The 11,826-nt window shown below is 40.4% G+C and overlaps 1 protein-coding gene across 1 annotated transcript in view; it reads right to left on the bottom strand.

Annotated features, from left to right (window-relative positions):
- oxr1a (oxidation resistance 1a) overlaps positions 1 to 3,146 on the bottom strand; it is a 208,832-nt gene extending 205,686 nt beyond the window's left edge. Inside the window, exon 1 of the mRNA XM_042489229.2 lies at positions 2,992 to 3,146. The gene's annotated coding sequence lies outside the window, so the exon portion shown is untranslated. The remainder of the gene's footprint in view (positions 1 to 2,991) is intronic.
- Between the last annotated feature and the right edge of the window lie 8,680 nt (positions 3,147 to 11,826).

Below are 11,826 nucleotides of genomic sequence, written 5' to 3' on the forward strand. Positions count from 1 at the left end.
AATTTACCTTTATATTATGGAAGGTCCAATAGCATCAGCTCAGTGTAAAAGCAGCACATTAAAACACTCAAACTAATTTCTCACAAAGCCTGTTTTCAGGAAGCATCATGCCTGGCACAGAGTCAGATCTGATGTCAGGTCTGACTGTCTGTCTGTTTTTGCAGAGATCCTCAGCTCTACCTGAGAGCTGTGCGTGCGCATTAATGAGCTTGCAGAGATAGATGCAATAGTTGCAGCTGTTAAAACACCACCTGACTTTAGAGCCTTTCACAGATGAGATATACTGAATTTCGTTGAGGCCACCTCGATAAACATCCAGCCTCAATCCCTCACAGCTTATCCGCGCTAAAACAAAGCATCAAAAGCATGAAAGCACACTTATACATACTTGAAATACATTTCATTAGGACTAACTGAATTAGTTTCTTTTTAAAAAGCCATGTATATAATCATTTCTACTGAGCGAATGTAGTTCGGTTTCATCAACGTGAATCTCAATACAGTAATCAATTGGTAACAGCAAACGCTCCCTGACGATGGTGGGGTGAGGGATTAATCAAAGCCAGCAGGAGCGTGCATAATTTGATCATGAGAGTCATCTTTCAAGGTGTGTGTGTGTGTGTGTGCGGGCGCGCGTGTCCATCTGTCAATGCCATCCTTTCTTGTTGTAACAGAGGTGATGGTTCATGTTAGTTCCGACATGACACGTTCTCAGCAAGTTGATTATTATTTCAGATTTTATGAATTTGATGACTACAGGTTTTCCGGAAAATTGTGCAACATTTCAAATAAAAATACAAGTCTTTAAATGTTCAAAAATATTGGAGCTAAAACAATTAATCCGCAAAAATGCCATATATGCCATATATATGTCAACCATATATGCCAACCAAAGATTATGGTTAGAGTTTTGGACTACAAGTTGGACAAAAATGTAGGGGTGCACACACACGCAACGTCTCGACAAAAAATGACACGTTCAGTTTTAAAGTAAGCAAATGCTACGGTATATTGTAAAAGTTTTCAACATTTAGTTGTTGAATTGCTTCATGTTTGATTTTGTAGTTATTTATTATTTCTAATTTAATATTATTTTGACAGCACATGGATATTCAAGCAGCTGCTTGTTTATGCACTGCACTTTTTCCACTGTTGTCAATGATAATCTGTTTTTGAAAAAAGGGATGGGAGAAAAAAAAAGGTTATTTTATTTATTATTTTTTTTTACATCTGATTTATCGATTAATTGAAAAAATAGATGACTGATTAATTGTTTATCAAAATAATCATTAGTTGCAGCCCTACCTGAATTCATGGCATGAGAAATACCAAGTTTTTAGACTAACGTGATCCAACACAAGCCATGGTCATCACAACATGAGTCACATCGTGACACATTTTCATCAGCACGCAACTCTTGTCAACTCCATCACCTCACTTTGGTGTGAATCGACCTTGAACATCTCACCGACCTTGAACAAACTAACAGAGTGCATCAGCAAAGCTCAGCGTGTCCCTGGGCAGTGATACAGCCTCCCATCCTCCTCAGCTCATCACCTGAACATGCTGACCCCGCTCTGGACTGATATGTTTTATGAGGATGTATAATAAGAGATTAAGGAGCAGCGGACAATGCAGAGGCCCCGGAGGCGGCTCATTCTGCACCTTATGGGGCTATACCTTATTGCATTATGCAATGTTGTAATAGGCTTAGCTGCACTCTGCAGGAGGGATTTTTGGGCTGAGTCTGATGACTCACTTCATTAAGTCTCCTTTCCCTCAGAGCTTTCTAGTTGCTGAGGAGTGAACTTTCCATACCCCCACCATTAACATAGACCTCAGATGGCATTTACAGGAGATTGGAAGGTAAACATTATTATTTCACCATAATAGAAAAATATTTTAATTTCTCATGTCAGTTGTATTTGTATGGCTTTCTTTCATCTTTATAATATATGTTTTACTTTTCTCTTACTGCTTTATTTATTCTCTTTTAGTACATGTAGTACACATCTATAATATCCTGCAAGGAGTCCCTATCTAGGGTGAAAACTGGTAAAGTGGGACAATTTCTGACAATTTGCCTTCTGTGCCATTTTTAAATTACAATCCAAATGTTTTAGCCCTTCAAATGATACTATTCTAAATAGTTTATGAACTCTACATGAAAGAGATGATGAATGACTCTTCCTCAAACACAAAATAATGCAAAACCACATGTTACCAGTGTCAAAAGTGGGACACCATCATTGGCAAACTCGGACACTTCAAACACTTTCTTTTAAATTCAGTGTTGTACCTAATACATTAAATACACATACATACATAAACACATATTTCACAACAAGGTTGTTGAGTATGGTTTGTTACACCCCCAAAAGTGATGTCAAGGTCACAGAACCTATGTATTTTAATAACATACTAAGTAATAATGAACTCAGTTATTTATTTTTTTTTTTTTTTTTGGAAGTGGAAGTATATACACCAAAGGATATACAGTATATGATAGAGCTTCATTGTCCCACTTTAACCCATTGTCCCACTTTACCAGTATTCTCTACCTACTACCTACCTACCTACCCTACTTTTGCTTGGGTATTTATTTCTAAAACACATTACAGGACAGAGAAATGGCTGGCACACGTCGCTAGTGATGCAAAAATTTAAATGCATATTAACTACATCTTTGTAGTAGTAAAACTACAATTAAACGACATAAACAGCACCTAACGACACGTTTAGGAACATTCCCAGCGACCCTTCACCTGAATTTCACCTGCATGTCTACAAGCATCACCAGAAGCTGCATCCCTAAAGAACTATTTTTAAACCATCCGGGCTCCTGAGCTGCACCAGCTGCACGGAAACACAACACTTTGCAAACATTAAACCTTAATAAGGAAACGACTTATCCGGCCATATCACGATAAAAGCCGGGTGAAGCGTTTCGGAAACAAACAGACACGTCGCGGCACAGCAGGCAGTACTCACCGGGACTTTCAGAGGGACATAGCAGCTTCAGATGGTCGCATACATGTTCGGACAAACGACATTAGAAGTGCGTCTTCATCAGGCGTGCACCATCGCGGGTATGTACACACAGGCAGACATGCGGAGTCATTTGACCTTCTCCCAATAGGAACTACCATCCGTGAGACGTAGGAGAGGGGAGGAGCGGACCATACCAAGCAGGCGTCCCAGTAAGCAGACCAGGAGGGGTGTGGGGGGGAGCTGTCATCCTGGGATGTTCTGCAGGAATGAGAATGATACAGTAGTTGCAGTGAAGGGAGGAAATACATGTGGAACTGGTCGGTGGAAATAGAGTGGAATAGCAGGGTGATGCTATTTCATTAGCTATTTCATTCACTATTTGTTCAGCCATTAGAAATAATCCCATAAATTATCCTGATCAAAGGTTTCACTGCTGTTTCCGCCATTAAAGTCACTTCAGATGTCATGCTAGAGCATAAACAATGTGTAATATTTATTGAGTTTGGAGGTTTCGGAGAAGAACCATCAAACTGGACATGTTTTTGTGTTCTTATTTAGCCTGTATATAACCAGGCCTCTTGAGGTATCTCTTTTACAACAGGGACCTGACCAAAATGGCAGTGTGGACTAAACATAAAGCTTCATAAAATATTTACTACATTCACATGGACTGTGGCACTTTAACACAGGACCTGACATGCATAGAGCTTAATATTTAAACACTTATTGTCTTCATAAAGCTTTATTTAAAAAGGTCTTTCCATTTCTGTATGAGGGCAGTATCTCAAGTTGAGGTTTCTTTTGTAAATCATTCCAATGTTCATAGTACAAAAATGCATGTTTGCAAAGTTCAGAACAGACTCTGTGAAGGTTAGTCATCTTTATGATCTAAAATTACTGTAACAGTAGAAAACACTTTACAGGGGGAGACGGAGTTTACCAGGAACTGATCTAAAAGTGAAACTATTACACAGTGGTGGATCTTTCCACAGGTGGAATCTGTGGCCACTTAGGGTGCCATCCAGGGGTGGGGATACCACAATGTCTGTTTCTCTGTCAGTGTTTCTGACACGTTGAGTCTTTTTGGGTGGTTGATTAACTCATATCTTTGCTGGTTGCTTGTGCAGATTGATATAAGTGAAGCTAAAAGCTATTCCTGTCTTTTATAAATGTGATACTGCTTGTAGCATTTTAGCATTTTATCATGCAACTCATGACTGTCATTTAACATTTTCTCCCCACATGCTTTTTTTTTTTAGATATTATTTGCCTTCAATTGATAGGATAGCACAAGCATGAAAGGGGGAGAGAGAGGGGGGGTGACATGCAGCAAAGGCCCAAGGCTGAAATCAAACCCGCGGCCACTGCGATAGGGACACAGCCTCTAATACATGGGGCGCCCGCCCTATCCACTGAGCCACCAGTTATTGATCACTAAAGTAATTTTACTGTATTATTATAATTATTCATAAATTATAAACAATGATAGACTAATTTGGTCTCAACATCCTTTTTTCTTTTTTTAAAGTACAGCCTGACAGTGTCCTAGGGGTCATCATTAGGCAAATGATGGCCCCTGTACTAGAACATTGATGGGTTTGATGGTGTGCGTTACAGTCAGAGAAAAAGAAAATGCAAAAGTCATCTAGGGTGCAGTGCAAAAAAAAAATGAGAGAAGAAGAAGAAGAAAAAGGGGGGTTGGAGTAGGGGGGTTGCCTAGGGCCCTAAATCTGCTACGGTCCAGCACTGAGCCTATATGAGTTTCCCTCCACAAATTTAAGGAGGTCCATGCAGTTATCTCATTGAAATCCCAGTGATGACATGATGATGACATTAAGTATCAACATTCAAAACAAAAAGCCGAGGCTAACAGGACTGAACACATAAAGCAATGAATCCGACAAATGCAAAAACACAATACACAAACACAATCACCATAATCCAGAACAGAAAACTAGATTTTCCCACTGTTTTTACAATTTATTTACATAAAATTATTCAGCTCACTATTTTTATATGTGTAATTGTTGTTTATGTAGTTTATCAATACACATAAATACTGTAATATATAAAAGGATGTTTCACAAAAAAAAACCAGCACAACTGTAAATCCTTTCAGGACGGTTATAGAAATGATTATTTTTAAGGCCCATCAGCCAAACAGTGTATGTACAGCATATTATATAACAATATAGTAGGTAAAGAGGCCCTGTAAAAAGTCCCTGTAGGAATTGAATCTAACAATGGATATAAAAAGTTGCCACTGTCACCCACTTATCTCACAAAGATGCTGTACAATCAAACAGAATACTAACTAAATATTATAGCAAAAGGTGATAAATTGTATGAGTTACGGAGACAGTGCCTGAGAGAGAACCTAATTTGTAGAATATCCACATGGCCAAAATGGCACATTATCAGGTCATAGAAAGACTTTATGGACTACTATATCTGGATTAAAGGTAACATCCTTGAATGTAGCTAATGTTATTACCATCAGCAAATAGTTTTACTCTGCAAAGCCATGTCTGTAGAAGCTTGCAAAATAAAAAATCCCGACAGTGATGAATTAAAAACACCTTGGGCTGTTGCTTTACATTAAATGTGCAGCCTTGTGAGAACACAGCCTCATATAAATCACTGCTTCCTTTACCGAGGGTTTGCTCTCATGCACTATAAAGTTGTCATTGTGGGTGTAAAGAAGAGAACACAATGTAGATATCAAACTGGTACCCTATGTTGCAGCATATGAACTCCATGCATTGGAAATGTTGCTGCTCATGCGGTTGCATTTATGTTGTATGTGTTGTTGTGTCATTGTGGGGATGTACAGTCATGTTGGGCAGATGAGGCTCAAGGCCAAATGCAGACCGACGCCTCTCTCTCGCCCACATCAACAACATAGGGACTTTGTGCCCACTGAGTTGGAAACTGCATTTCTCAAGTATAAATGAAGACTTGTTACTGTATTGATTGATGGCGCACTCCTGCAGCGAGGGGCTAAAATCGATGAGCGCCACATGGAGTCTGAAGACAGAGGGCTGAAGACTGATGCCTGTATTGCGTACCCTCCTGAACACCCCAGAGCTCACTCATAAATAAATGAGGGAGACAGTGCATTTCCTGAGAAATAGCTTGCTATGTCAAAGGAAGAACCTCCGTATACCTTTTTTCACTGAATCATCCATAAAACAGAAAAATGCACTCTAATATATGAGATATTTTTCACTCCACAAACATGTTTTTCATGGAACACATAATCCATTCATCAGAAATTAGTTAGAGGCACTTCATTGCAGCAATAATATTTAGCATGTATGTGTGTGTATGTGTGATTATTCTCATACCCATCATAAAACTGTAAACAGTCTTGCACAAATTAATTTGGCTTGAGAATTACCAAGAGCCATTGAGTATGAATTTCTCATCTGAGTGAAATTACTTGGAAGACATTGCCTGTAATTTGAAATAAAGCTCAATGGAATAGATCAAATGAAAACTTAACATGACTTGGCAGGATGCAATAGGCTCACATCTTGGTCTATATAAATGGGACAGTATCTCATCTGACATTGCAACAGCATGGAAAAAACATTGTTACTTTTTTCAAATTGCTCTTTTCTTGGGTTGTATTTGTCGTGAAGCTGTGTAGCAAGAAATTGGCAGAGAACTTGAAATTACTAATCTTAGCTTGGTGATATACTTGTTGACAGGCATATCCATTTTTAATATATTCTCTCTCTGAGCAAAACTGAGGGTGCTGCGCGCTTCTTCACAGAGATGTGGTTGACCCCTGGCATCCCGGGTTGGGCTGTTGCGCTGGATGGACGGACCTTGTTGGGGGCCATGAGGACACAAGACTCTGATGCAAATTCAAAAAATGCACTGCAGAAATTGAATGCTGCCATCAGCAGCAACATGCCCAAAGAAGCAGATGGAATCTTTGTAGTAGCTGCTGATTTTAATCAACTCATCCTTCAACTCCAAAAATTTTGTTTTTTAAACTTTGTTTAAAAAATGAAAATTAAATCTACCTTATTCTACCTTCGAAATTCAGGGTTTCACTGGAAACAACCATAAACTGTTTAAATAGTGGATGCGGGAACTGTGACATCACCCATTAGTTTGTGGACTCCTGTTCTGAAGCCTCAAAATTCTGCATTTCAGCTGTCGCTATATTCATTTTTTTGATATTAGAAGTGACAACAACAAGCAAGACAAGTAGAAGTCCTAGTCCTAGTTGAAGTAAAGACTGATGAGGCAACCTCAGATTTACCCCAACTGCCTTGAACTTGCATATATCAACATTAACACTGTGACATCCACACACGCTTCGCTAACAGCTACTGACATCAAAGCGGCAAACCATGGTGAGGCTGTTGCTGGCTGACGTGTCCAAGGCCTTCGACAGAGTGGACCATGTCAAGCTGCTGCAACACCCTCTTGACATAGAGCTGTACCCCAGACTTGGTGCCTGGCTATACAGCTACACTACTGGAGGAAAGCAGAGGGTCACAGCCAACAACACCCACAGCCCATGGTCAGAGGTCTCATCCAGAGTGCCACAGAGAGGTGTCGTCTCATCATACCTCTTCCTCCTCCACATGTCCACATAAAAGACCATGTTCGAAGACACACTGGACACGGTTAAGCCGACGATGTGGGGCTGTCTCGGGCCATACCCTTAGCCGACATCCACAGGGACACATCCAGGGTGATGGAAGCTGAGCAGCAGGACAAGTGGGTTACATCCAATAACATGTTGTTAAATGGAAAAAAATCTGTGGAGCTGAGAATCTGTTTCACCAGAAACCAACCCCAACCTGCCCCTCTCTTCCTGGGAGGACAGGAAGTCCCAGTCGTCACCACTACCAAATATCTGGGTTTCCACCTGGACTCTGACCGCAGCAGTGGCACCCACATAGAGGAGGCAAAAAGGAAGGCATCAAAACACCTGCATCTCCTGACTGTCCTAGCCAGACATGGCCTAGCCTGTGTGGACCTCGTTACCATCTACACCACCTTGGTCAGGCCATGTCTGGAGTATAGGAGTGTCCTCCTGGTAGGATGCAACAAGAAGCAGGGAGCACAGCTGGAAAGGGTCCAAAAAAGGGCCCTCAAAATAATCTCCAGGGGCCGGTTCCCCCAGTCACAACTCCCCTCCCTCCAGAGCAGGAGAGAACAGGCTGCCATTCAGCTCATCAAAGAGATGACTGACATACAACACCCTCTCCATAATGTCATAAACCGAGGACAAATTTAAAAACTTATCACAATTCATCCTGAGGGGAGCAAAAATATCTGTATGATATTTTTCAGCAACCCATCTGTGTTTAGTCATTTCAGTAAAAACTGTACTAGAATAAAAGTAAGGAGTCATCAAAGTCATGGGGATTAACCCTTTGAGTATCACAAATGTCTGTACATAACATCATTGCACTCCATCCAATAGTTGTTGAGATATTTCAGTCTGGACCAAAGTGGTGGTTGCAACTGACTTCTATCCCCAGAGCTGTGCTGCCAGAGCTGCTAAAAGCCACAGCTTCTGTTTAACACAAGATTTCCCTTTGAGATGGTGCATGGGAACATCATACACCATTCAGTCAGGTGGATTTAATAAAGGCAAGCCAACATATTGTGAGATATGAATGCCCCAGCTGAATTTGGTGATGGCCTTTGGTGATACAGATAGCCCAGTGCGGAAATGTCACCCAGTTAACCTGCTCTATGTGACAAAACAGATAAGACAAACAGGAAATGGCTTTCTTATCCGCTTGCCATGCTATCTCAATTATGGTTTGATTTCATGTACATGTAGTAAAGTCTCCTGTGTGTGTGCCGATGCTTTGCTGTGATGTGATTTACTTCAGAAACCAATTTTCGTGGCTTGAGATCAAGCAGAGAGCAAAAGTAAGTAGCAGCTCCTGTTGAAACTGGCGTGGGAAGAGGAGGCAAGTGAAAAATGTCAAAATAATAGGTTATTATTTGCACTCAGACTCAGGCTCTGTTCTCAATTTTTACCCGCTGTCCTATCCCATATCTGTTGTGTGGAAAAGGTGCCCTGTAACTAAAGATGAAATGCATTGTGTGCTGAATGTCAAGGCTGAAGGGGAAGAAGCAACACCCTAAAAATGGCTGCTGCCTCCAGACATGGCACGAATGGCAAAGATGGTGTCAAGGTGACCTGGCAACAAAGGAATGACTCTTCATCTCAGTGCACCACCAGCGTGAAGATGTTACACAGAGCTTGAGGGCAGATGTTGTATATGAGTAATATTTAATTAGAAGAGCAGAAGTACAAAGCCAGCTTTAAAGAACATTCTCTTCTTGTTCTGTGGGGGCTAAAGGACACACTAACATTATGTCAATGCCAGACAAACAGAAACTTCATCCCTCTAACATAATAAGAGAACTGTAGGAGATATAAAAGCAGTATTTAAATGTCCAGTGTGTAAGAATTGGGATGATTTAGTGACATCTAGCGGTGCAGACTGGAGAGTGCAACCAGCTGAAATTTTGTGGTTAGAATTCTTTCAGTATTCACTGTTCAGGAGGTTTTTACCGGGAGCCGAATTATCCACAGAGTTCTCTTTCTCTCAAAAATAAATATACCAGCTGATTTAAACTGATAAAAAAAAAAACACTGAAAAATGAAGGTCACGTGACAAATCAGTGTTTATCCGACACTGTTTGACCTGTCTGTGATGAGTGCCTCGAATGCTATTTGGCCTGTCTGCAACGATCACCTATGTTCAGGAAATTTTTACTGGGAGCGGAATTATCCACAGAGGTCTCCGTCTCTGAAACAAATGGACATGGTGATTTAAACCTGTAAAAACACTGATTAAAGCAGTTTCACATTAAAAATCAACATTTCTCCAACGTATTTTGGTTTGTTAGATTCAGACCACTAGCCTAGCGCCTGCTAATGTGTGCTTAAATGTTTACTCCTACAACCTCAAATGGGAGTCCAATTGTCCAAGGAGGTCTCCTCCTCTTTAAATAAAAAACAAAAAACAGATTTTTTTTTCTATGCAAAGACATGAGTTGACCCATCTGGAGCAAGTGTTTGGTTTGTCCCTTTTGGGCTACCAGAAAAACATGGCGGTGCAACATAGTGGACTTCATGGACAAGGACCTGCTCCCTATGTAGATATAAACAGCTCATTCTATGGTATTGAAAACATAACAATTCTTATTTTCAAATAAAATATACTTATTATAACATATTATATTTCTACCAATATATCTCTCTAAATCCTACACATTGGACCTTTAAGTGATTACAATGATACTAGAGATGACTGAAATAATACTACTGATTAAAGGTCACTGTAAATACAACAGGACAGCAGATGCCCTGCAAATCCCTACAGAGATATTGTTGGAATATTACTGATTTTTTTTCTTCATCAGAATGTGCAAGAAAATCGAGGGAATGTGTATTTGAAAAAAAAAAAGCAATCATATAAAAGCATTGCACGTCATATCTGACAACCTCAGGGTTCAATCACTGCTGGATTCTGTGGGTTTGATTTAGAGCTTTGTCAACAATCAGAGATGTGTAAAGCCCTGAACCCTGCACTGGTAATCCAGGGGACAAATGACAAACACCAACCTTTAGTCCAGCAGTAAAGGACATCATGCATCATCAGTTTCTGTTTTTTTAACAGAAACTCTGTTACTGTGGCAAATCTTGTTATTAAGTCTAAATCTCTGATGGAACGAGTTGTCTTTGATTTCCCACTGAAGGCCACCAGCCAAAGACCCATGTGTTTTGTCCATCGCCGTTAAGACTGACAGGCCACATAGAAGTCAAGGGCCGAGGGACGGCTGTTTGAATGGCATTCACAAACTGTAGAGAGAAGCCACAGTTGTCTGATTAGACCGTCCGCCTCTCAATCCTAATTATGTGGAGCTGGAACAGAAGCAAGAGGCAGAGAAGGCCTTGCGTCATTAGCTTTAATCAACCCTCGATACCCTGAAACAAAAACAACACACGCGCACACATGCACACATACACAAACAACGGTGAGTCAATACCTGACATTCATCATTTCGGTCCAGCCGGGCTTTTTAATTACTGCAATGAATTCCCTACATGGCTCCAGTCACCAGTCACCCGGTATCTAAACAGGCTTTATTGTTGAGGTTTCGCTTTGTCTAGACGCTATTTAATGGATAAATAGTCAGGGCAGTCTGGCTTTTTACTCTCTATTACGAATATGAAATATATATATTTTTTAAAAATCCATCTTTACAGCTCCTGCTCTCAGGATTCTGAATGAAAACAAAAATTAAGTCTCATATTCCCTTCCTGATGATGTCGGTGTGTTGTTTCCTAAAACTTGAATCTTTTCCTAAAACCATTAAGCTTTATTATCTGATGCCTCCCTGGTGTCTGGAATGTGTGAGATGATTACAGACGTGGAGCACAGCCAAACTGCAGGCCCAATTCACAACAAGTGCCGTGCGAAAGTCTGCGTGAATGATGCAGAGTTCATTAGTATGGATGTCACAGTCCCAGAATGACGCAAACCGGCACTCTTTGACGCGCCACACATGTATGACTGCATAAAAACAGCAATTTGCATATATTACTTGTCTTGGGAGCAGCTGTCCTGCCCACCATAAATGCGTTAATACACATGATGAGTGTCTGTTCGAAGAGGAGTAGAGGACACGCAATCACAGCCCCAATTCCTGATTGTCTTTATTTGGTTATATTAAGATGCAGTCTGCAAGTTGTCCATATGTTTTAGTCATTGACCTCTAGTTTATATTAGGGCCGTAATTTATTTGAGAGGGTGAGATGTTGAAACAAAGTCTTATTAA

The sequence above is a fragment of the Plectropomus leopardus genome, chromosome 11, assembly GCF_026936395.1.
Source record: "Plectropomus leopardus strain MGB_pleo_1.0 chromosome 11, ASM2693639v1, whole genome shotgun sequence".
Lineage (NCBI taxonomy): Eukaryota > Metazoa > Chordata > Actinopteri > Perciformes > Serranidae > Plectropomus > Plectropomus leopardus.